Below are 24,747 nucleotides of genomic sequence, written 5' to 3' on the forward strand. Positions count from 1 at the left end.
GGTCCAAGGTGAAAAGAGACAGCTCCTTCTTTCCAAAATACTGTGATCTTTCTCTGGCATAATTTCTCTGGCGATCTTGTCAAAGCACCGATCTCTCAGCGCACGATGAATCGACGGGCCTTCAGTTAACGAAGTTTCGGAGTCACAAAGGAGCCCCAATTTTCCGCCACCGAGAACCCCACTTGCCTCACTGACTCCTTTTATTTATACGATCCAATTCAGCTGGCGAGTTCTAATCACAGGAATTAATTGCAAACAAAGTTATAAACACGAGTTTGGCAACCTTCGAGCTTTACGATCCTCCCCGGCTTTGTGCCGTTCCGCATTCACTATGAAGAAACCTTTCGGTCTTCCTCCTTTCAATGGCGAATCGCAACTCTATGCAACATCCCCTCCAACACTGTTTCAAGTGCACCAGTTGCTCACTTTCTTAAATGCAATGCTCGCTACTTCGCCTCGGGGTTACAAGACTTTAGTAAATTTATTTAAACGCTCTCCGCAAAGATTACATACGATCCTTGCTCCAACAACTTCGAGCAAAGGCCATTTATCCGTTATTAACCGGAAAATGGTATTTTCGATAACACCATACCGATCCAAGCGTGAACACACAAATGTTTAACCCTTCCCCCTGCAGTTCCAAGCAATGAGGCGTACCTAAGAGGACTTCCACTCGCGTAATAACATTGCGCAATTTTCTTACGTAATACTTATCGCGTAACCGCGTTCCACAAAAACTCCATAGAAATCCTCCGCTACGAAATAAAAACAGACGCAGGAATATTCTTCAATTTCAAGACGATCCAATTTGGTTTCCCTCCGCAGACCAATTTCCCTGGAACATCCATCAAACGAATTAAGTTGATTTGCATACTCCACATTAATGAATCCCGCTTTTAAAAGCCAAGGAAAAAAAAACGTTGTTAATATAACACGTAATTTCGTTTCTACGGCCCTACACCATAGTAAGCTCTTTTTTTTCTCCTCCTCCAATCTCTGCCTCGTCATCAATATTCATGGAAACCTGACGCAGGCACAGTGGAAAATCCATTAATCAACTCGTCGGAAAATTCGGCGGGACTGGCGAAAGTAATTGCGGAGGCCAAGTGGACTCATAATCGCGATGCTCGCGGTTAGCCCGCGAACGTCCGTTCCGCCGTGTTTCAATTAACGGTTAGATGAGGGGAATAATCTCGTTAAGGTGGGCCCACGCACGTAACAGATCGACGAGGGTGGTAATTTGTGACCTCTCAGCTGCGTTTGTAACATTATCACGTTATCGCCGCTTGGCCAGCTGGCACGCAACTGCCATGGGAACTCAACCGGCGTCCCATGCCTTGGAGTTGGGTTCCGCGATTAAGCTTGGAGGAAAAAGGAGGGATGGATAGCAACTGTCGGGAATACTGTTAATTCCCTGCTCACTCTGACAAATGCTGGCCCTGTTGCTGGAATTCGAGTAGGTAAGGGTGCTGATTTTATATTGCGCTGCAAAAATAGATTGGTGGAGGAAACAGGGTGTACCTTTCAAGCTTTGGATGCTAGTTTGTCGTTAAAATATAAAATAGGGTTATTTTTATGATATTTTTTTTAGTAGAAAAAATGTTATGTTTAAAAATCAAGACAACTTTTTGTGTGTAAATTAAACTGTATTCTCTTCGAAGAGAAATTTGATATTTTAAGAAATTTTTCCACAGCAGCCCTTTTACCAAAAGTATCTCAGAGATTTTTCTTCTTTGTTAACAAAAGAAGATGAAAACTTAGGGCGAAAATCACATGCTTGACTTTGAATATCAGCTTTGACAGGTATTTGATTATATATTTAAGAATACTTGTCGAGTAACCTCTCAGATATTTTTGGTATCTACTATAAATGATGTAACTATGAACAGGCCTTGGGAGAAGGGGCTGAAATGGCATCATTTCTTAAGATACCAAATTTCTTTTTGAAGAGAATATAGTTTTAATTTATGCACGAAAAGGCATGTATCTTGATTTTTATATATAACGTTTTTTATATGAAAATAAAATTCATAAAAATAACCCTATTTTCCGATCTTTCAAATGTACGTAACCCCTTAAAAAAAAAAGTAATTTACTTGGCTCCGGTGTTTTTTCCTAGGTTCATTAGTGGACATCTGAGCTATGGTCAAGAAGGAGACTGCCACAGTATGATATTCTATCGTCAATAAACTTCTTCAATTACCTTCGACACTTCTTGCGTCACAAACTATAATAATATGTGCACCATATCCTATTCTTAACCCAGCTTTACGATGTTAATTTAATATAACAGTGGCGCAACGCGCGAGGATCAATTTCAGCATCCATGCACCGCCATGTACCGCGATACAAATGTAAATACATAATTAAGAATTCAGTTATGTATGAACACGTGGTGAAATCTGTGCGTGCTGATTACTACATTCATGTATTATATTTGAATAAATTGGGTTTTTCATACCAAACGAGAGCACGGTTTTTCGAAGTTCCTTTAATCCGAATGTTTGCTATACCTGTTAAGGTACTATCAATCTGATATTAAGCAAGCTACTAGATTAATATTATAACCCTTTATCCGAACAGAGACGAACAGGAAAGGGTGTAGCAGCGAGCGATTCACTCTGCATTCGTTTCCGACTGCGCGTCGTAAAACTCCTCAACTTTGCTCGCAAACCGACTTCCCGTTTTCATGACAGCCAGTCCCCTCCTCCGGGGGGACAAACGCGTGAATTTCGCGACTTCCAAGCGGCTCGTAACACTCCATTACAACTTCCTTCCGCGTCCGCGTTACCAAATGGAAATTAAAATTAAATTAAAACAAGCCCCGTAGCCCGGGGTAATTGTGGCCGGAGTTCGAGCATCGGCCAGACCTTTTCTTCTCTTCTCTCTTTTTTTTTTGTTATTAATCCCTTGACGACGTAACGTGCCACTAAAAACCGCCGCTGCGTTGCCCCTTCTCGGCGAGTTTCGTTTGTAATTAATCTGTTTACGGGCCGCTCGCAAAGTTTCTGGAGCCGCGGGAACGTTGCGAATGCTACGAGCTCCGATTCGACCCTTGGGGCCGGTAATTTTTGCTGATTTATCGGGGTCGGAATTAAAAGCGCGCATTTCAATGGGAGTTTGCTTGTCCCCGAGCAATGTGGACTACTTAGCTGGGTGCATTTAATACACCGTAGGCTTCGCGGACGGTGGTATAGTATTGTTAGGGTGGGAACAATGGGGGATCGAATTAATCGAACGTGGTCGATTTTAATTGAAAAATGAAGCGCTATGAGGGTAATTGAAACTCGAGAAATTCACGGCGCGGCGTGCTCCTTCCCTTTGTTTCTATTCAACCGTGCCCGATATTTTCAGAGGGTGGATGAAAAACCTTAATTAATGTTTTAATTTGGATGAGGGAGTCGCTTCGAATATGTTCCTGTGCGCTCTGTTTGCCCAGTTCTAGGTGTATACGTTACGTCAAATGGACGGAATGAACGTCATAGAGATCGATGCTCTGCAATAATCACAGAATGACGGTAACAGTCGTCGATATTAATGTGCTTTGCTGACCATCAAACCGCTTAAATGGGACACCAAATGACCACCATTCGCTTAAATGGGACAAAGCTTGGTAAACTGTGTTTCAGGGGAGGTAAACGATGGATCTAACATCCAATATAGATTTTTGTTACGTGATTCTACAGCCACGATTTAGAATGGGACACGTTCAAAGGGCTATTGGCAATTAGAATTAAAGTTGAATGCAGATATTTCTACTTAGCGCTTTCTTGGGCTTCTTTTTATTTTATTAAATTAGAATTATATTTTGCAATACCTATCTTTCATTCCGTAGGATGGTGAAGAGGCTAGGCCTAGCTATAGCTATTTAATAACGTAATGTATTTGGGCATAATGCCTCGCCTCTGTATAATATGTCAGACCATGATATTAAAAAAGTAAAAGATAAAATAAACGAAAATCAAATAAAGACTAAACTAAACTAAAACTGATACTAAAAGTAAAACAAATTAAAATTAATAGTAATAGTAAAAGTAACAAAGTAATTTAGGTTGCAAAACTTCCTCGATTCGCAGCTACACGTATCTCAAGTCGATAGAAGATGTAATCGAACTCGAGGCAAGTGTTTCTTAAACAGTTTCCTCGATAATAGGTATTTTCTTTCGTGGAATCCTGTAAAGTGCCTCTCCAGTAATGCAGTATTCGATGAAATTGATCCACAAACCAAAAAATCACGAAATAAAGTGAATCCTAGCACACAAATCAACGCACACGTCTTATCACTTCCGCGGTTAAGAACTCGCTAAGCGAAGTCAATGTTCTCCGTTGTTTTGATATTGCTCGAGCTCGATTATTTCTCCACCAAGTGAAACATCATATTGCCACTAACTCAACCCACATTTTTTACGAGCATTTACTTACTTAACAGCACCTATTCACTGGCATATATTTTTAAGTAATCATTATTGCGAAAATTGGAACAATCATTTCAGAGTATACGTTCGTCACTCACACAACGATTACCAGGGTCCATAAAAAGCGTCTGGATCCCAGAGATCACGATCTAGAGGGAATCATTTTCCGCGGCTCAAGAAAGGGACCAGATGTCCGAAGATGGAAACTTCTTCAAGCACGAAGATGGATACTCTTCAGGCGAAGAGCTTTCCGCCTCGAATCTCTCGCAGCTAGACTCTGGGAATTCTTTTCAAGAGTTGCCGACCCACAAAAACGAGGATTTATCGCTTGTTTCTCTTGCGATCGAAGGGATCATTAAAAGGTGACCTCGCGAAGTGAGGAATCGCTGCGCAGAGACTGTCGAATAGTCGACTATAAATTCCTTTCTTGGGCGGAGAATCGGAAAGAGGGCAGCACAAAACTCGAGAGTCTTTCTTGCCGGGCTTTGTGATCTTTAAACGGGATAAGACGGATTGAAATGGAACGCGGGAGGTCCTTCATCTCTTAGTTCGTTAAACCTTTGATAGGATCAGTCAAACTAGACATAAACCTCCTAACCAAAAATCTACGCCATTCAATATATTCCCTAAAAATAATTATTAATCTGCTGCCAAATATACTCTAATTTATTTACCGATCTCTTCCTCAGTCAGTCGACTCGAAAACCTCTGAACTCACACTGCTCGACATTCAGTGGAACACGCGTAACGCGTTTCCCTCCCGTGACGTTTGATTCCCGTTTTTCAAGCCCTGGGACGCAACAAGAAAGTTAACTGGGGTAATAATAAGTTACGCGCAGGTGGTAAAGTTACGCCCGCGGGATAGAAGTGCTCAGCACTCGAGTACAGAATTGCTGGTACCGCGGGAACAGGCGCCATCGAGAACGACCTTCCTTTCCAATGTTTCGTTCGAAATTTCGCTAGGGTTGTCGTTGCGGATAGGTGCTTGAAACTTTTCTTGCATCCCTGAAACCTGTAACGAACCCCCTCACATGTCTCACGGAACACACCCGGTGCTTCAACCAATTTCTGCGCGCTCCTTCCTGACAAATTCCAGGGACGAACAAACTCTGAGCAGCTGTAGCTGAGCGAACAACAGGGATTGCGATTTTGTCTATTTTTTTAACCGCTTCTTTCGAGCCATTGAGGTAGTTTATGTACGTGATTATCTAGCGGTTTGTGTTTAGATAACAGTGGTAGCATAATTGACAATATATTACCATTCATCAAGCGAGATGGCAATGGCAATTAGAGGAACGCGTTCCTGAAGGCTGCGTTCTCGAATTTCAATCAGTGCAGGGTTTGTGAAACGTGCCGCGAAATCGAACGGCGCACGATCGACCTGCGCCCATAGGAGCTAGATATTTAATTCGCCGAGATCGATGATTAATACCCGTTGATCCATGATTCCGTCCCTGGCCTCGGTATAATGACACGCCGAGCGCTCTCGTCACCGATCGTTCGACCACCGAGCACAGCCACCGGTACCCAAGGGTGTCGCGTGACACGAATGCAGGAGGGTGGCTTCATTTTCCGTCCACGTATTTGGAGGACGCGGGGGACCTGTGCAGGGATCGCTTAAAAGTTAATGGCCGTCGTAAGGACCGCAAAAAGCGTTAATAAAACCACCCGCGTTTACGTCTGGTCACTGGGGACTTGGGTGCACGGAGACCCCGGTCCCTTTATTCTCCCGTCGAAGTCACTCGACGGTGAAAAATGTACCGAGATTGGGGGAATCGAGCTGTAGGAGCGTGGTGTTCGGAAATATTTAATATCCTAATAAACATGCACCCTGAAGAAATATATCATGGGTGGAATAAACAAAGAGTGTGAATTTCATCGATTTACTTTCACGGCACGTGTAATGGTAAAATGAAGATTGAGCTTTTTATGATTATGTCACACATTCCACTGGGATATTTATTTTCCTTTTTATTGCCAGATGAATAATGTTAGTTTCGTGGATTTCTAGACTTTTTAAGGTTTGAAGTTTTAGTTGTTTAATTTTTTAGAAAATATGGGGAGTACAGGTAGAGATTTTAGAGAAATATTAAAACGCTTTCTTTGTATTACTGAAGACAAGTGATGGGGTTTGGGTAAGAGATATTAAAGGGTGGTGTATTCGTGCAGATCCTATTGAAATTGGTTCATCGTTATGCTGCCCACGGTGGATCTGGAATTATTCAGCAGAGTGTAGATTCGTATCGTGTAGGTACATTTTATTGTCCAAAGGGTCCGCAAGTTTCTCAACATTTTGCAATTAAATTGCTTCGTTCTTGGAGCACTGGCGGGACGCCTCCACCCTTGAGTTATTTATTAGTTTTTAGTGTAAATTAGAAGAGAAACAATTCGGTCTGGAGGGGTCTACAATTTCCTGGTGCATTTTGGGAGAATATAAACAACAGCCAGGATAAATGCTTCAGGCTATTTCTACGAGATACCTTGAGAAAATGCTTAAAGTAGAACGCCTTGTCGTTTGGTTCGTGATGTTTGGCAGATCGTTGGCTGGCAACAGTTAATGCAGAGACATTAATTGTCTCAGGAACGAAAAAGCTTGGCCGTAGTTCAAATTGTTGACGGTTTACAAGTAAAACCCGTAATGGTGTGATTATTTCGCTGTCAGTTGTAGGAACAATGAGCGCTTAAATACCTTTCACTACTCTATCTCTGGCCCTTTTGGGAACAGCGTTCCTTGGGAACTAAAAGGCTCAAGATTAACACGTTTCCGCTTAGCAGCTCCCTTGAAGTAACATATTCTTCCCTCGTATATTTTCACCCTCCTTAAATATCTCACAAGTTAACACGTTTCCTCCCTGTGCTTACAAATATATTCTACGTCGGGCCAAGTGATACAGTAGAAAGACCTACGATTTTTCAGACAGACCTCCTGAAAATGTTTATTCGCAGCTATAAACAAAATCGTACTGTAGCACTAGTGTTCTATTATATATTATCTTAAATTATAAACTTGCAATAATTTCTATCCCTCAGTAAAGTATTACTTACTCAGTAAAGTACCGCTTAAAAACATTCAATTACTGTGAAAATGAGTTATTGACTAAAAATATTATACAAATGTAATATTAAGCACACAGTATTCTGACCCAATTTACCTTTACCATCTTCATTTTCTTAAATCATCCAGGATCCTGATACCTCAATCCGTTTCAGTGATACATGTCAACGAAAGGTGAAACGTATGCACACGCATTTAAATAAAGAAGAAAAAGAATGAATTGTTCGGTTGCTGAATCCGAAGTACCACTACAGTGTGAACGTGGAAAAATCCTTATCAACGCTCGTCACACAATTACTCACTGAATATTTTCAAAAATGTCACAAAGACATAGCTGTAGCTAGACAGTAAACCAGCAAGCAACTCGTTGCATCGTTATTCCAGTGTCCTCCATTCCCAGATGCACTGTTGCTTTTCGCAGAATTAGTTCCTCGCCAGAGGCAAAGTTAATGTGGCCGTGCATGGAAATGAGCGCTGCTTTAATCAAAACTTTCCGCTTATCGAAAAACGGGCGGATTTTGGGCGGCTGACACGCGGGCAGTAATTCTAGCAAATTCTCAGCTTCTCGTTGAACTGTGAGTTTTTCAACGATGTATATATATATACAGAACCGATTTCAAACACTCGTGAATCATTGTCAACCCCTGTGCTCCCCGTTACCCCCGAAAAAATTGCTGGAAATTAAATTCCCATGCAATTATACCTGCTAACTATAATTAATTAAGATTGTCGCGCGACGATTGTTCACAGAATCGCAGTTGAGCGATCTTTGAGACCGAAAAGAAAGGAGGCGGAGGGAGATTGGAAAATGAAATTAAAAGGGGATCGAGGAGAGAGTCGCGACGTGGAATTTCTTCGAAGACGGAATCTGGACGAATCGTCCCCTGTTTTGTCGAGGCAGCACAAAGGATTTTTTTCCCTATCCCTCTTGGCGAAACAACGAGATGCAAACTCGAAGTTGGAGGAAATTCTCTGCTCCCTCGGAATCCCTTCAAGAATTTTTATTTCCGGTTCGAAGATGCGTGCTCTAAATTGGAGCTGGGAGTTGGAACGAGGCAATTGTTTAAAATGCATAGAAGCTTCACGACCCCATTTGACGTTTCGTTGTTAAGGTTGTAATATCTTGTTGTGCCCTTCAAGTGCCCTTTCCTTGGTGATTCGAGCAGATTCCGTGTCCCTAAATTATTAACATTCTTATGCTACAAATTAGTGCGATGCTAGCTGGTTTACTTTTACCTAGTTATTAATTATCGGTACCCTGCAGATATTAAGGAACGCCTGGTAATTAAATAGTTGATAAATGTTCCAGGTTCATGTAATTAAACTCAGCGAAATTCTGCACGTCAGTTAATCAGCACTCATCTAAACAGAAATTTTTAAACCAATAAAGCAGACTGAACCGCGCATCGCGCTTCTCAGAGATGTTCTCAGAGCATACACATGTAATGATATAATTGCTGAACGGCAATGTGCACTGATCTCCTTCGCGCAAAAGGGGAAACTTCCTAACGAGCTGCTACTCCAAATTTAGCACGGCCGAGACGGGAGCATGTTTCATCCCTTCAAAGCAGTTAATACGCTTCCCTTTCCCGGTCCTCTCGCAACGTGCACGACGCTGTTATTTGGAAGGAATGAGGCGTGAATGGCAGGCGAAATTGAACAAGAAATTACGCGAAAATGTGGTGAACACCGAATACCAGAATTATGTATGTAACGGTGACGCTAAATATTTATAACATTTACCACCACAGCCTCTGGATGATGTGAATTGCAAGCTTTTAATGTAAAATTATATGTTCCATAATTAACACCACGATCCTTCATTGCAAAGTAAAATGTTACAAAAGAAAACGAGATCGCAAGTAGTGCAGCCGTGGATTTGGTCAGACAGCGTCCTTCAATATTGTCAGGAAAATTACTAAGGGAGGGTAAAAGCCCTTTCGTCCATCCAAATCGGCATATATGTTTTCGCTAATGAACGGTTTTAAGGGGTGTTCCACTCCACAAATTTCGCCTACCGAAGTTGCCAGAAGTTACTCCACCACAAATATTGATTTATGTTCGAATAAATCAACTAAAATTTTACCCTTACAAAATTCTTCACCAAAATATACGCCACTTAAAATTCAAAATGCTTCGTCCTCAGAATATTCCTTCCCACAAACAAAACCATACTTTCCCGCGAGAAAGCGCTGGTACCAAGCACCGCGTGATCGCGATTACTGCTTCAGTTCCAAAACCAATCGCGCAGCACTCCCCCCGAATTGAAATACTGGGTCGCGGAGCGCTAGCAACAGAATGAACGATAAGGGAAACAAATTCAAATCGAGAGAGCACCGCCTATAAATCCACCGCGGAATTTCCCCTGCGCTGGCGGAATTAAGTAGCTCGCATAAATTCCATCCCCGCCATTGCGCCGCGAAAAAAAAGCGAGCGGGGCGAGGGGAATGATGAAAATAAATCTGAAACACGAAGCCGTAGCTCTGTGATCGATTCCCCGTTTAATTATACGGAAAATTATGCCTCGTCTGCCTCGGAGTCGGGGTGGCAAGGGTAGAGGAAGGATTGTCGGGAGAGGGAGGAAAAATTGCACGTACCCCGAGCGGTCTGAATTAATGGCCGACCTGGCGGTGACTTCGCGGCTGTGCCCCGATAAAAACAATCAAGCGCCACCACGGAAGTGATTTTATTAGAAATTGATTTATCCGAGCGTTGCGTTCGAATTCCACGGCACGAGGTGGCGTACCCTGCAGGGGAAAATGTAAATCGAAATTCTCGTGACGGCGCAACCAGCCGGTCGTGGGATTTCCAAGTGCTCCGCGATTGGGGTGGCTGGGTTCGTGTGACTAGTGGCTGCAACGGGGGGTGTCGAACAAATCGAGGGACTACTGGAACGCACTTAGGGGAAGTTTGTTGCCTTGCGTGGGAGGGTTAATGAACCTAGTTGGAATGTTTGACGAGTGCGTTTGTGTGTGCGTGGGTGAAGTGTGTGCGATTGATTGCGAGCGAGATGTGGGAGTTTATGCAGTTTAGTGGTTGGATAGAGAGAGTTCTGACGGGGGTAAGGATTAGCGTCGAAGTCTTTGGATTACATTTTAAAATACTTACTATTTTTTTTGGAGACTTTAGATATTGAAACTGATACTGCTGTTCTTATTGCGTTTAAATGAGAAGATTTCTTTTTTGGGTTTGAAAGATGTATAGTGAAGGTGTGTGAGCTTTTGATGAGGAATGAGTGAGCATATCAATGTATGTTTGTGTCTGGAATTTTGACAGTTTTGAAGCTAACAAATAAAGAGTACCGCGTAAATAAATATCTGCTTCAGTTGTATTTATGTAGTATTTGAGAAATATCGTTCAAGTGCACCTGGACACTTTACTGTCTTCGACCAAGATGCTTGCTCGAGGGTCAAGTGTCTGCAGAATTCTACAGCAAGTGACTAACGACTGTTCTATTAACAGAGAACACCCTGGTCCAGCAGATACACTGTACTGTCCATATTTACCATCCACTTAATAACCATTTACATTAAAATCCTCCAAACCCTTCCCCCTTTCCTTACCCTAGTTCAAGATCGTTTACGTAAAAGACAAGTGCCTGTGAAGTTCCGAAGCTGGCAAGTGACCAGAATTTCGAGGACAATGAAGATTGCGTTGTAGAAAATGAATTATCCCATCTGCGTTTATTTATATTCAATGAATCTTCACGTCAAAATCTGCTAGAATTCTTCCATTACCCTTATCCAAAATCATTCCTCCCTCGACTATTAAGAATACACCAATTTCTGAATAATTTCCACCCCTGTGTGTCTTGGTGGAAGTAAACTGGCGATGCGATTTTCTACAAGGATTTAACGGAGCGTGGACAATCATTGAAATACGAAGTACATCAGGCGAAACGGTGGAAAAAATAATTACATCCAGGCGACTGTCCATGGCTGCGCGATCCGCGAGTCAAGTTCAATTTTCCCGCGTTCCAGCACGATCTTAACCTCGTTTCCGGCGGATTTACGACGAGTCGCGAAATTATTCCGCGAAGGCCGCTGCAGGGAACGGCTGGGGGCCAGTGTCTTCATTGTTTCGCCTGGTATTCATGCACAGACCGATTTACTCAGGAAATAATGCGCGCCAAGCAATTCGTGGAAACGGAGGCGCCGTTTCAGCGCTCTGGAAGGAACCACTCTGCGACCGTCAAGCTTCCGCTTGAAATATGAAGTGCCGTCGGCTTCGCGTGCATTTCAACATCGCTTTGAATATAAACGAACTAAGGCAAGCCAGACGAATAATAAAAACGATGCTTCAATTGAAGATTCAGGGCGGAAGCTTCGCGACCCTGAACTTCGAAGATCCCTGACACTGAGCTGTCAAAAGCAAAAGTTTCTTTGCACGGACGACTCCAAAATCGAAGCTGCCTATCCGCAAGCTTCTAAAGCCAAACTTCGTGGCCCTGAAATTTAAAAATTCCCGCCCCCCAGTTTTCAGAATTCACGACTTTAAGGAAGCAGAAATGTAGCTCGGAGACCTCAAGTCGGGGAAGCCTTATTACCCTGCGCGACACGTCGACGAGTAAAAAGGAAACGTAGCAAGTTTCAAAACAATTCAGAGAAAGAATAGCGCGTCGGCAAAGCATGAACCACACTCGCGTGGAATTTCACTCCAGACAAAATATCGCCTGCAACTTTGCTCCAAGCGAGTTACAACCAGCAAAAACGCGTCACTGTATTCTACGTAGACCCAAAGTCATTTGCATTTTAAGTGTCCGCGGATAATGGTGACAGGCATGGATTAAACATGTGTCCCTTAAAAAGCAACCCTCCCCCTGGCCGCGAAAAATCTACCGAGTCGAGTGCGTTCCCGTTTGCTGACGATGGCTGCCACAAGAAACAGGCGACTGGCCGCGATTCAACAAACCGCAGAGGGAACACGCGGAGGAGCATCGTTCTACCGAGTCCATATTTGCATAATGTCCCCTGCACGGCCTTCGCCTCCTCGCCCTTCGATTTTCCATGTACGACATTCGCCATCCGGAAACCCTAGGCTACGTGTACACGCCCAGCGGCGTTCTGCCGGCTTCGATGCAAACTTTTCCTTTCCTGTCGCGCCACTGTTCATCTGAAATTCTAATTCAACGCCGCTGCGATTTATTTCATGGACAGGTTGGCTCGTAAATGATCCGCCGTCTTTCCTGCTCACGCGTAACCGCGGTACTCCAAATTTCCTTAGCGGAGAGTGATCTTCTGATGGAAATTCTGCTTTGTATACGACGCCAGGCACTTGGTCATGGAATTTATTCACTTGCTTGTCACGCACGCGGTGCGAGTAATGTTCGCTTCTTTTTATGTTTACGCTGCTTTCCTCGGCGTTGAATATTTGCTGCGGTGTACTGTTTTCTACTTTGTCATAGTTTAGTGCAACTGGACTGGGATAAAAATAATTGGATTAATTGAATTAGTGGAGGGTAATTGAATTTGTAAAATTATGTTTAATAGGAATTGAGTATTATTTAATGGTTTGTTAAATATATTTTGATTAATTCATTTGTAAAATTGTAGTTAATTTGGGCAGTGGATCATTTGGAACAATCCACCAACCCACAAATGGTTCATCAAACTGAAGCTGCGTATGTATAAAGTAAGACGCCGTTTAATTTTTCTGCTTCAGATCACCTGGAAGATAAATATCGTGCACACCAGCGGACGACAATTTTTGCGCCGCATTATGATCACGCATAACTTTTACATTTATTATTGAAAATTAATAAGAAAAAAACTGCAACTTCTTCGCAGATGCATAAAAGCATGGTTCGAATTTCAGATGAATCGAATCGCTAGTTTGTTAAGAAATAAATCCCAAATTTTGCTATGTTTTTAGCCGAAAAAACAGGATTCCCCCTTAAAAGGCGGTGAGTTGCACAAGCTTTCCGCGGTATCGTAAGGACGTCTGGTTTTTCTATGCTGCTCTCGGTTTACTGAGGAAGCCAGTTGATTTATCTGATCATTCGCTTTGCGCTCGACGGCATCGCAATGAAGATCTTCCCTTGCTCCTCTTTCGGTCTTCATTTAGCTGCAATCGGCACACCCTTTTACCTTTTACCACCGTGGATTCTGATAATCAGCCACCGTGGTCACGTTCGAGATCCTTGGAAATGATTTTTCAAAAAGGGGTCTCTTGAATTTCGAACAGTTAACTTCGCAGTTCCCTCGACGAGGGCATTTGAATTTTATACAGCTGCGATAGAATGTCGTTCCACGGGCAAATATTTGTCATCGATGCGCCTCGATAAAAGGCGAAAGAAGATAAGGAAGGTTGAAAACCCCGAGGAATTCCAATGAATTTTTCCGATGCGTGAAGCAGATTGCCATTATTTATCCAAATCAAGTATCGTTTCTCGTTGCACCAGCGTCAACGTCTGCCACAATGGGGTGACCCTTATTCAGCATGGTTCCATTTCGTAAAAAAATAGTCCCTGAAAAAGTTTATTGCAATCGAATAAAAGGAAAGGTTGCCGACCAGCTCCTAAACTTTAGAATTCCTCAATGTTTTTCTACTATTTAAAGAATTTCTCAAAAATGGTAAACCCCATCGAAATTTTGTACAAATAATATTAAAAGATCATTCAATTTCCTACAATTCCTGCAGATATAATTTTTTCCTATTTCCAACCATTTTTTAGATAATAGCGTTTAAATATAGAGAGGTTCGCACTACGCGCTTAATAACAATAACGCCATAAAAATGTACAAACATCTTCGAATTCATTCTCCTCGAAATTTTGGCTCCACTATTTTAAATCGAGTGAATTACACGCCAGCTTCTATATAATTCCTCTTGATACTCGATTTTTGCCAACCCATTTTCACTGATCAAAGACTCCCATTCGAAATAAAATTCGATATCCGTGCCCCGGTCTTTCTGGCCCATCAATCCCAATTCCTCGCGATACGTCGAATAACCTGAGCGCCTCTGAATGACAGATTGTTAATTCCACCCACCCTCTGTTTGTCAACCACGCGGAAAGGTGGCGCGAATCCATGTGCAAAGCCTACGATAACGTAAACAATGAAAGCAGTAGCTACCCGTGTCGCTCTGATTATATTGCGGCACGTAATCGCGAAAGTTGCACGATACATCGCTTCCACTTTAAATAACAACGAATTTCCGGGTCAGCCAATTCGCGACGCGTCCCTTCATGCATCATTCATTGCTCTGGAATGAATCGATAAATTTCAGAGAACCGGGATTAAAGAGCAGCCATATAAATGCCCCACCGCATCGCGAATTCAATTCCTCGTTGATCGTTCCAGCGCAAAAAGACCAAAATGTTTCGGTCGGCAGCTCGGTACACCTTCGTTATACGGGGATCAGATGTGGCTCCGCTATGGATTATGTTTAACTTTAATCTCCGTGCGTCGCGCTCGCGCATCGATTCCACTAATGAAAATTCGTGTCACATACACGCGGCGATCTTTCATCCTTCCGTACGAAGCCGTCTGTTTGCGCAAACTTCCTGTTTGCTCGCGCATCAACGGGACGGATAGGTTCGATTAACCGTTGTTTAATTACGTCGGGTAGCAAGTGAACTGGAATTAAAACGGGAACTGTAAATCGATCGATATACAGGTTTTTCCACGGACATATCCAAACAAGCGCAGTTTGCCTAGCTTATCCCGCTTCAGCCTGCAGCCTTGAAGCGCTGTTGAATCTTCCGCGCGCATGCATTGCAACGTGCCATTTTTACTTCTATCGGATGCCTGCGCACGGAGACCACGCGAGCGGCCGCGCAAATTACTAATACAACTTCCATGGATACTTAACGGTGTTTCAAGAAATATTCATTACCCAATCGTAAGTGAAAGGATCGCGTGTCGTTCCGCTATGTCCCTCAGGTTGGCTGACCACTGCATTCGCACTGTTTGCTTGGGTGTTTAATTATTTAATAGGGAGCAGCGGCGGATTTCAGGGGAAAGGCCCAGGTGGCAAACGTTCTGGGACACTCTGTATACGTAACAGAATTGAAGTGTCCTTGTAGAAAACACAGTCAGTGCCAGAAATCCAATTTTCGAGGTGAGAGAAAGCACTTTCCTGATTTTAAATTATATACGAAATTTGATTTGTTCCGACTGCTAATATGCTTAAGTATACGGTAACACAACTCCCATCTTTTAGCACTGTTGGTAACTTATTTACAAAAGGAAATTGTAGTAAAATTCCTCGATCAATATTTTTTTTTTATTTTGGCACTCAGGGTGCTTTCTACAAGGACTCTTCAATTACAAATAAATTTACGCGCGTGTGGTATGGAAATTATGGGAAATAAAAAAGAATATAGTGTTTGGATGAAATCATAATTTTTTTTAGAAGATGTTAAATCCGCCACTGAGAAGGAGACTTTACCGAATGTTGACAGTAGAAATCCTTGAATTAAACTAACGTTCCGTGACTCCCACGATAGATACACTGAATATTTCCCGAGACTTCTCGAGTTCATAGTGTAGTTGCTAATACAAACAGGACCTAGAATTTCTCTAGTTACTACGATAGACACACTACCCTTTAAAGCTCACAGAGGACGTGGAACTTCTGTGTGAATAAAACATAGAGGATACAGGCATTTTCGGTAAGATACGAAGACACATTGAACTTGGAATAGTTCCGAGATGGATACAGAATATTATGCCACGAAAGTTTCGCGGCAGGCTTGTCAAGTAGATATCTAAAGTTCCCCTAATAAATCGTCGGCTGATGTTGAAAAGAGGCGCGGGATTTATTAGCCGCATCGAGAGCCCCATAAATCGTACTTTCCACCAATTAATGAACGCCGGGAGAACAAATCGCTCCATCATCGCCGATCCACGCGATAAACATTGAAATATCTCTGTCAATTAATCTCCGCGATGTGGATTCGAACGTCAGACACCGAAAATCATGGCAGTTCATTTTAAGGCTCAGTGGCCGCATCGATTTTCCGCTGTGTACACCGGTCCCGGTAAATCGCGCCCGCGGAAAAGTTGCGCTCAACAAATTCGAGGAGTTTACGATGCGAAGTGCGAGATAAACCGGCGCGCAGACGCTCCGCAGAAACTTTCAGCCCGAGGATGTGCATTATCGGCTACGCAGCTAACGTAACATCGCGGCTATCTGGATTATTTACAGTGCTTTAGTACCACCATAATGGCGGCGGCTTACGATAAAGGTTAATGTGTATCTATCCGCGCGGACAGCGCAAATAATTAATAAAGCACGACTGCCTGGAGAGTTAATTAGAATTTACGAGAACGTTTGCCTCGAGGAGCAGCCTGCTTATTGTTAGTATCGTTGTAAGATAAATTGGAGTGGTAGATGCTTGTTGAACTAGAAGGAATAAGAAGGAATAAATATAATTTTTTATAGTAATAATATAGTATAATATTCTTAGTAATAATATAGCAGTATATCATACTGTTTTCTATTCCTATTAGACATAATTTTTCCTTCTCTTTCTATGAACGTCAGAATTCCTTACAAGAGTAATTGTCTTCACATTTAAAATGCAATTCAGTTAATTGCAAAATAGAAAGGCAAACAGTGGAGATTCTCTTCTGAATGTTACACTGTGTTTCGAACGAGGGCAAGTTGGATAAAGTTTCATTTTCTCGACGTGAGAGCTGAAAACCTGCCACTGGGCATTTTTATACATTTTAGTAGTTTCATTAATACAGACAGTTTGCACAGCTTTATTACTGCTGTAATGCGCAGCTGTCCGACGAATTATATGAATGTTTGTTAAGCCAGAGGTTATTTCGGGTACTTCGTTCCGTTTCAGTGTATACTCACGTCTTTTGGAGAGAACATTCGAGAGCGAGCAATGATTCGCCAGAGCCGAGGGTAGATTACGTGGGAATCGTTCAATGGAATTATTAATGCAGCAGCGGCATTCTTTTCAGGGTAAAGGAAAAAAGCTACCGTAATTAACACCTACGATTAATGAGCCTGGTTAAAATTGCCAAAAGAACGTTCTACAGCTTGCTTTCCATACGCTTGGAGAATCAATAAAACGTAATCTTAATTAATTAGTACAGAAGAGTCTGGTCTAATTAACGAGAGGGGTCTGTTATTGATAATCTTGAATGCAAATTGGAAATAAATTACGGTTCAAGGATGTTCGTCTTTGACTTACACGTGATATGTAAATTTGGATTAGTAGCTGCTTTAATCTTGGATTAATGGAGTATTTGAATGTGGATCACTTGACATTCGTGAATTAGAGTCTCTAAATTATCATGGATCTTTAAATTTGTCTTGCAGAGTGCTTGTGAGTCCTGCAAATAATGCGTGTACATGTCGGGACATATATTGTTAAGTTGGAAGATGTAATTATTCTACCTTCGTTCTTTATGAGAATTACAATAACGCGCAGTTCTACGTGATAATTAATAGGATGAGAAACCGCCGATGTTGCGGCGTGTAAGATCTAATCGTGTCTAATCAACGACTGGTCTCACGATGCCACAGGTTGGAATCACAAGAGCTCACTTTGGTCAATTAATTCGACGCGTAAACTGTACATTTCCACAATATGAAAGGACATGCAACTTATACTTAAAACGTACATTTGCGAACTGGTAATCAAGTTCTAGAGCGGTGTTGGTTTGACGCTGTGGTGATCGCTTGCAAGAAAACGAAGAGTTTTCCGTTCCTGGAACGCGACTTAAAAGTGGTGTCTTAAAAGTTTGAATAGTCATCAAGGGAGTTGGCGAGGGTTGAATCAGAGCGAGAACAATCAAGTCCCTTCCGCTTGTCGGGATCCGGTTATAAACATAGGTACACGTGACGCGAAATTTGGGCCTTAACGTAGTGATCACGCTGGGGCAATGAAACGTGCATATGGTTGTTATCCTAATCCCTTGAAATTCTTCCAACTGGATGCGCTAATAGCCACCCTCCGTGCAGCGCCCGATCTACGTCATCCGCTGCTCTAGACAAAAATGATTTGTGCTGGCTTTTATATTTAATTATAATAAATAATGTCATTTTTCACAGCGAGTGATTTTTTTTAACGTATTTGTTGAATAAGAAAGCGTTTTGTTTTATAATAAATTTAGTAATTGTATGGGTGATTTAAAAACAATTTATAAGTTTGATACTAAATTAAAAAATGTATTGCCTACTTTTCAACCGCTTTTTTAAAAAGTTTTACTTTTTTATTGACTTTAATTTTCTCTGCCTACCAATTTTGCCACCCCCCAATTTGCTGCTCTAGACAGTTGCCCTGCTTGCGCCCCCTAGATCGGGCCCTGACTACGTGGGCTTACAATTGAGTTTTTGACAAAAGTCTAAAGTTTATGAACGAGGACCGGCAAACCATGTGTCCGCCAGATGACGAACGCTGTTTGTACAAGAAAAATCGTTTAAAAACACTGACAATCGATTGAGCAATAAACCTTGCTACTCTCAGCAGCCGATTAAAATCTCTGTAATGAGAGGCTTACGTCACAACTGGGTACATATGGAAACCACAGCTGTCTGCGTTTGTGAACGGAAATAGAGAGACCGAGGTATCTGATTACTGTAATTGCCCAATGTCATCGTTAATTTATAATAACTAGCTCCACCATGGTTGTTCAAACAACCATGATGGTGCTTTAATCTGAACGATGTAATAAGCTTAACGAAAGGCACGAACCAGTTTTGTTTGTGTAAATTTTTCACCAATGCTGCACGATCATTCTGTGGTTGATATAAATTATAAAAGGCGCTTTATTGTTTTGTATTAATCGTTTCGTTACAGAGATATTCACAATTATCGCGGGGAATGAATTTCAATCACGGATCTGTGCTGGACACGCAATCGTGAAATAAACAGTTATTCTCGCGGCATATAAATGAATAAATTGGAAACACGCGCGACCAATGCCTGCGGCTTCAGTCATTGAAAATGAACAGTCGTGACAGTGATAGCATTTTATCGCTATTACGACGCTCCCTATCACTGTCCTTCTATTTTACAACTGTGCCCGTTTTTTTTCCAGAACACTTTTATGTATTTGCAATTGCAACGATAGATAAAACGAAGTCGAGAGCCAGCGAAGCACATTGCACGAAGCAGTTGTACTATCAAATTCCTCTAACTCAAATACTTCGTCCTACGCTTAAAAATCTGTCTCCGATGGCTCCGAAGCTGACTGAAAACTCGAAACATGATTTAAGAAGGGGACCTTGTGTAATTTTTCCAATAAATCGAATTTTTTGGGGGGCTTAATTTATAGTATGTCATGTGGAAAACGCGTTCATAAAACGTCCGGCCGAAATTCAAACCCCGAAGGCCTTTACGGACTATTTTTGTGCGCGGCAAGAGAGAAAACATTGAACGCGTTTTTCTCGGAAACACTTTCCTCACATTGACAAAACACGGTGTAGACGATAGCTGAAAAACTATGCAACCACTTAAGCTGCGCTTGTGCACACATATAATTTATTTTTGCCAACTTTTTTCCATAAACAGAGTGAAAAATGCTTTTGAAATTCGCAATTTCTTGGGTACCACCGCTTAAGAGCTCATTATTTACTCAATTCTGCACTGTTTTCTTCTGCCAAAGCTACATCCACAGCGTAATTTCATACGCAGCAAGAAACTGCCTGGCTTTTTCGTTGCAGTTGAGTGCAACGGACGCCAGAAGCTAGACCGATTTGCAACTCCGGCGACGAGACCACCGTGGAATCTGCTAATTACTCCATAAACAGCTGCAATTAATCTCAAAACAAAAATTAATTTCATTTCTCAACACGTACACAAACATATCACAAAAGTTTTGAAAAATATTCGTTGCATTGGCTCTTTGAAAAAAAATTCCAAACTTGTCGCTTTTTTATGCGTTTTACACAAGGTTCCCTCCTTAAGATAATTACTACCAACTGTTCTCTAATTACATCCCCAAGAATGAGGACCGTTTCACAGAAGACTCTTCTGCAGATCGCCACTGGTATTTTAAAATATATTCCTTTAACAAAAACATAATCCAAAATACCAATCATGAGCCGTAGAATTATTTCCCGTGAGAAGGTCCCAAGAGAAGCACCAAAAAGGACAAATCCAACAAATTCAGTTGCTCCCATAATTCTACTTCTAACAGTAAACCCCAATTCGCAATTATTTTTCCAAATATTAACAAGATTCACAGGCTTTCTCCACGCTTTCACCCACAATGCAGTAGCTACTCGTTCGGTGGAAACAGCTCGTTGCGATTGATGTCGCTTTACAAAGGATAACATAAAGTACCTCGATCCCAATCCTCGACTGCACGCAATCCTCTTAAGAGCAGCTTCCGTTGTGCTCCGTGAAAAGGGCAGCTGAAATCGCGCACCCTGGGGTCAATATCGAGGTGTAACAATCGAACATGTCCTGGAATACCGGATAGCCGTTCTTCGGCTCGATAAGCATCGAAATCCCTACTCAAATGCCTGCATCCGATACATCGTGCAGTCGCCCGCTCGAACGAGAGAAAAGATGCTGGTGGGGCAGAATACGACGGTTTGACCGCGGGATTTCGTGTTCGATTCAGTGTTATTTCATTCGTCGCGCTCGTACAAACGATCCCGTCGATCGGCCACAGGGAGGAAAAGGATGGAACCTCGTATTCGGGCTGCAGCGTGAAAGTCTAGCATCTCGGATGCCCTCATCAAACGGAGGTGAGAACGAGATGGGGCGGAGATTTTCGAACAGAGACCACGTGTTCGCGTGTCAGCGTTTTTAGAGATTCTTTGCAGCGAAACGAGACGAAGATCGAGTGTTCTTGCTTAAAATTACTTGAGCTCCGATTGGGGCCTTTTCACGTGACACTTCTGTGGGCGAGGGTTGGTATTTTGGATATATGGTAGCTCAGGAATTATAGGAAATATGTGAAGATATCACGACTACCAGTTATCAGCGAGAAAAATGGCCTCAGGGATTTTAAACAATTACTACATCGCAGTAACTCGCATCTACTGTTTTCTAGGGCTTCGTGATACAGGGTGTAATTTGTCTCAAAGTGCAGGATTATTTATTGGAACCAACCAAGTGTGTGACATCTAGAGAGATTAAATAAAAGAATATCGATTAATATTCCATCAAATCCACCAAATGAATTTCCAACTATAAATTCCAATATTCTCTGATTATTCCGAGTGGAATGTTGAAATTGAAGCGGAGTTTGAGAATTTAGCAGAGTACTTCGAACTACCTGAACGTCCACATCTACCTGTCACGTGCATTCTTCCGATAAAACATTTAATATCGTGCTAATGCGTGGGACAATCACTTTGCTGTTTGCCTTTACATCTACCACCAAGTCACGTATGTATGAGACCGTGCCCACACGAAGCCAAACTATTATCTGTTATTACCTCAATTATCCTTCGATCGCGAGTCCTCAACGTTCCTTTACAACACTTGTCGTTAGAGTTTCCTCGTTACTCCACGATTGCGTGCTGATTAGAAGGCAGAATCGGTGTCAACTGTCTTCGAGCCTGCCTCACACTTGGAAACTGATACATGTTTCGATCGAGCAACGTTCTCGCGAACGTCCAGGCTCGTTCCTCGCCGCGATCCCGCTATGACGCTGGTTCTATTCTCCACGGGGAAATTATTGAAAAACTGGCATCGTTCAGAGTGAGATGAATTCGCCGCTCGGGAAATATTCTACCGAGGAAATTTCATCCGGACGGAGTACTGTCCCTGGGCCGACGTTTCGGTATTTGTTTGTAATTTTCCGATCGATCTACCCGCGCCGCTGGGAGCGCGCGGACAAAAATTGCCCCTCGTAAATTGCAGAATATCACGCAGCGGCCGCTCGAGGACGAGCTGCTCCAGCAATTATTGTTGCTGGGGAAGCTCCCCGGATAATTAACGGGTGTGAAGCAGGTCGAAGCGAAGGCAATTAACTGAACGATTCGTTGACTTCGCGTTTGAAAGTGGTCGATAGTCGTTGAGGAAGTAACGAGGAGAAATGAGAAATTTTGTTGGAAGGTGGTTGCGATAAATTACGCTGATCGCAAGAATTGGTCGCTGGGAATCCGAAACTGGGAATGATTAAGTTTTGAGGAATTCAGGACATTCCCGGTACGTAAATCTTCATTTGCTAGTGATTAAAATATACGAAATTCGAGAACTGTGCGGTTTTGAATTAAAACATAAATTTGACGCAGTTGCAATTGTGGATAAAACATGTTTCTGGAAAACCTGTTTAAATTAGTTTGAAAATGTTACGAGGTAGAGCCGTGTGTGGGTAGGAATATTATTGGGCTCGAAGCAAAGTGACTTTTAAGGATATCTGACTCGAGTTCGTGCGAATTTACACAGTGAAAATTATGCAATCTATCGTGAACTAGAATATTTCTATACCTCATTGGAAAATATGAAATATTATATCTTTGGGCTGTAAACTATTCTGAGAAAGAAGATCGCACAAATAATGAATGCTTAGACATTCCCAATAGAGCAAAATTTAAAACAGTGATCCCAAAACTTTTAATACAAGATATAAGCATATGTCAACACCTCAAAAGTTAAATAAAAATCTCAAAAACCGAAAAATTTGTTAAACGAAGATTGCATAGCTCTTACTAATTACGCCGACTGAAATAAAGCTTCAATAAAAGTTCGTATCCTACAATGTAGAAGAGCAAGTAGTTTCAGTCAACCACTTAGACCCTCCACAAAATCAATCACAATTTATTTACCTCTTACATGCAATAGAAACGCACGAAGTTAATTTTTCGTTGCAAGTACCAAGCAAAGATAGAATATACCACTGTCCCAGAGGAAATGACTAAAACTTCGAGTTCCTTCGTGTCTCTCATAACATTCTGTCCATATCGTCACCCTATCCTCGAAACTGTACCATCCACGCTGAAACAAGCACAATAGCTATGCAAATGCGTGAAAACGTAGCATGGAAATTGCATCACAGACGGTAATTTACGAAACTCTGGTGTGTACCTCCGGGAGGGTTCCTCCTCCAGAACGCAGGTTGTAATCGAATCATGGACAAAGTTTCCAATAAACGGCGAATAGCTCCTCTGTTTTCCCCGGGATACATATCAGGTTATGTTAATTCCTCCTGCTCCTCGCACCGCGCGTCTCTGCCCTCGTGAGTAGAATCGACCTGTCCATCGTCGCGCGCAATCAGATGCCCATTTTGCCCGCCTCCATATCTGAAACAGACCTCTAGATGTTGATAGTTAGACAAAGGTAATTAGACGAGCTCCTGTCAATGGTGATTTTCCAACGGCGCTTCTGACTCATCCGTGGAAGATTACCGAGCTTCGGGAGCTTGTTTCTTATATTTAAAACTGGTTGCACATTAGGCAAAGGGATCAATACGTCATGCGTCGAATAATGTTAACCGGAGTTAAAAGAAATAACTTTATTTGTCGAATAATCTAAAGTTACTTTTATTCGACCCGTTATTTAAATTACTTTTAGTTAGTTAATGCCCAACTCCGAGGTAGCGTTTGGTGTAGGCTGAACAAGTTACTTCGCTTCTATAAATTCTTAAACACGCAGAAGGCGTTTCTGGAGTAAACGACATAGTTACAAGGTTAAGCACCTCTGGCTTTCAATAAGTTATTAGAGCAGAAGCGTTCACTCATTCCTTGCATTAATTGATCAGCTTCTCAGCCTCTATAATTGCAGCACTCGTTCTCGGAGACTCTGAACTTACACCACATGGGTACTAATTTATTTAACAAACCAGTATAAAACAGTTCTGACACTCTGCAGTGGCAATCTTTTCCGATGAGGTCAGCACTTTTAATAATCCTTCCACATTTGTAGAAACAAACTACACCTGAATCAACGCCACTTTCGAAACCCCCTTTACGAGGCGAATCCTCTTTTTTACTGCCAAGTGCGATTAAGAAACAGTTGCATCACGGGGCAACGTTAAAGCACGCACCTGCAAATACATACAGCGAACTCGAGGAATTGTCAAGTGAAACGAGTTCCACGGATAAAGTGGAAGCACGTGAATCGAAGATCATCATCTTTTCCCGGCGCGTTTAAACGCTATTAGCGCTGTCTGGCGAACGCCTGGCTTACGCATACGATTCGCGGTAACCGGTTACGACACCTTAATTGCGCGATCGAGTGCCAGTCGGGCGGTGTTTCTTTTTTGCTTATCGCGGGGCGTGTGCTAGCGGAATTGAAAATGTATCGGGTTCGACCGGACCTCCGTGAAAGGAGCAAGGATACCAACCCTCAAGGACGACTTATTCGCGCGTGCTGGAACAATCGCGCTCCGCGATAACAATCGGACGCTG

At 42.3% G+C, this 24,747-nt stretch overlaps 1 protein-coding gene and 1 long non-coding RNA gene across 7 annotated transcripts in view; one reads left to right on the plus strand and one right to left on the minus strand.

Annotated features, from left to right (window-relative positions):
• The window catches only part of LOC143374941 (uncharacterized), a 25,987-nt gene continuing 1,240 nt past the window's right edge, over window positions 1–24,747 (minus strand). Inside the window, exons 2-3 of the long non-coding RNA XR_013086767.1 lie at window positions 23,191–23,653; window positions 1–835 (exon numbers count right to left, since the gene is read on the minus strand). This is a non-coding gene — a long non-coding RNA (uncharacterized LOC143374941). The remainder of the gene's footprint in view (window positions 836–23,190; window positions 23,654–24,747) is intronic.
• The window catches only part of LOC143374940 (UNC93-like protein), a 16,830-nt gene continuing 13,067 nt past the window's right edge, over window positions 20,985–24,747 (plus strand). For 2 of the 6 annotated variants that reach the window (XM_076823513.1, XM_076823517.1), the window contains exon 1: window positions 20,985–21,135. The gene's annotated coding sequence lies outside the window, so the exon portion shown is untranslated. The other 4 variants (XM_076823514.1, XM_076823518.1, XM_076823516.1 and 1 more) reach the window with 4 other exon arrangements.

The sequence above is a fragment of the Andrena cerasifolii genome, chromosome 11, assembly GCF_050908995.1.
Source record: "Andrena cerasifolii isolate SP2316 chromosome 11, iyAndCera1_principal, whole genome shotgun sequence".
NCBI lineage: Eukaryota > Metazoa > Arthropoda > Insecta > Hymenoptera > Andrenidae > Andrena > Andrena cerasifolii.